We start from the raw sequence: 2,500 nt of genomic DNA on the forward strand, positions 1-2,500 counted from the left end.
TCGGTTTTGCGGCCTTGGCGGCGGGCCTTCCGTGTCGGCCCGTCGTGGGCCCGCTGCGCGTCCGTGCGCGGTGCTTCGGATCGGTAGGCCCGTCGTCTGGGTCCCTTACGAAGCTTTGCGCGACCGCTCCTTTGTCGCCGGTCCCCTGTTAGGGCTGACCGAGCCCTCCGTTCGCCCCCTGGCCCGTCGCATGGGCCCCCGGCGCCTCCGCGGCGCCCCACCGAAAACTGTCACGACGCGCATCCAGCGCCGACGAGGTCGCAGGTTACGTGCGGCAGCCGGGGGGCTAGGCCGAGCGGCGGCGGGCCCGCCCGCGGACGGGCGCGGGGAGGAGCGCAGCCGGCACGCGGCGCGGAGCGGCGGCGGCATGCCGCCGGGCGGCCGACGGCTCAACCATGCCCGAGTCCCGCGGGCACCGCGTCGCCCGGCCGGCGCGAGCGGCGGCGGGCCCGCCCGCGGACGGGCGCGGGGAGGAGCGCAGCCGGCACGCGGCGCGGAGCGGCGGCGGCATGCCGCCGGGCGGCCGACGGCTCAACCATGCCCGAGTCCCGCGGGCACCGCGTCGCCCGGCCGGCGCGAGCGCACGAGGGCGGGAGGCAACCGGGCGGCGCCTGCGGAACCGGATGCGACGGCCGGCGCGGCACGGCCCCGACGGGTCCGCACCGAAGACCAGCGCGGTGCGGATCGACCGCTGATGAGGTCAGAGGTTACGTGCGGCAGCCGGCCGGCTGGCCCGAGCGGCGGCCGGCACGCGACGGGGATCGAGCGGCCCCGACGGCTTGCAGCCGGGCGGCCGACGGCTAGGCCGTACCGGAGTCCCGCGGTCGTTCGGGCGAAGGGGCGCATGCTGCGGGAAAGGCCTGCGGCGGCGAACCGTCCGCCCGGCCGGCCAAGCCTTCCGCGGCGGCGCGCACGTGGCGGCGCGGCCGAGATGACCGAGCGAAGCCCCGGCGATGGGCGGCGCGCACGTGTCCGTGCGGCCGAGATGACCGAGCGAAGCCCGGGCGGCGCCCGCCGTGCGCCCTGCCGGATCGCGCCTTCCGCCGGCGCGCAACGCCGGTCCCGCGTTCCGGCCGCGGGAGAGGCCTGCGTCGGCGAACCGTCCGCCCCGCCGGCCGAACCTTCCGCGGCTGCGCGCACGTGTCCGTGCGGCCGAGATGACCGAGCGAAGCCCCGGCGACGGGCGGCGCCCGCCGTGCGCCCCGGCGGATTGCGCGGCCCGCCGGCGCGCAACGCCGGGCCCACGTTCCGGCTGCGGGAAAGGCCTGCGGCGGCGAACCGTCCGCCCCGCCGGCCGAACCTTGCGCGGCGGCGCTTACGTGTCCGTGCGGCAGAGATGACCGAGCAAGCTCCGGCGATGGGCGGCGCCCTCCGTGCGCCCCGCCGGATCGCCTGCGAGCGGCGAGCGTCCGGGCGGGCCCCTTTCGCAACTTCCCTCGGTACTCTAAACACCCCTTGCCTCTCGGTCTTCCCCCCGACCCTCTCGGTATTTGCTCGGATATGTGCATGCATCGTCCCTCGTCGCCTTCGGTTATCCTCCCCGGGGTGGGCTTTGCGCCGACGCGCCAACGGGGTGGTAGGGGGGCTGCAGCCGCGGCCGCCGCGTTTCGCCATCCGCGCGTGCGCCGCCGGATCCGAGTGGAGGTCGCGGGCGACTCGTCGATGCTTGTACTAGGGGCGCATGCCGGCAGCCCCCCGCGGGGTGCGGGACCCCCGATCGGCGTGCGAGGGACGGGCGTCCGGGCGGGCCCCGTTTCCAACTTCCCTCGGAACATTAAAACCCCCCGACCCCCTCGGTCTTCGCTCCGGCCCTATCGCTATTGCTCGGATATGTGCATCCACCGTCCCTCGTTGCCTTCGGTTATCTACCCCAGGGTGGGCCTTGCGCCGATGCCCCGATGGGGTGGCAGGGGTGGGGCTGCCGCGGCCGGCGCGTTTCGGCATCCGCGCTTGGGGGCTCGGACCCGAGTGGAGGTCGCGGGCGGCTCGTCGATGCCTGCACCGGGAGCGCATGCCGGCAGCCCCCCGCGGGGCGCCGGACCCCCGATCGGCGTGCGATGGACGGGGGGAGGGGCGGGCCCGGTTTGCAAATTCCCTCGGTACTTTAAAATCTCACGGCCCTGTCGGTGCTCCCTCCGGCCCTATCGCCACTGCTCGGATATGTGCATCCACCGTCCCTCGTTGCCTTCGGTTATCTACCCCGCGGTGGGCTTTGCGCCGATGCCCCGATGGGGTGGCAGGGGGGCACGCTCTAGGCCGTGCCACGGGGCGCGGGCGCCGGCGCCGTACGTCCCTCGCGGCGGCCGTGAGCGGCACCTCGGCTTGCTCGGTCTGTCCTCCCGGGACGCGCGACCCGTGCGACCGGGACGCGCATCCCGTGCGACCGGGACGCGTGTCCGGGCCGTTCCCGTTTGCAACGCTCCTCGGTACTTTGGAACGCTTGGGGTGGGCTTTGGGCGGATGCCCCGCCGGGGCGGTAGGGAGGGGGGGCGGCTGCTGC

This window comes from Phoenix dactylifera, chromosome 10 (genome assembly GCF_051530095.1).
Source record: "Phoenix dactylifera cultivar Ajwa chromosome 10, Ajwa_hap1_PhDact_Kaust_v1.1, whole genome shotgun sequence".
Lineage (NCBI taxonomy): Eukaryota > Viridiplantae > Streptophyta > Magnoliopsida > Arecales > Arecaceae > Phoenix > Phoenix dactylifera.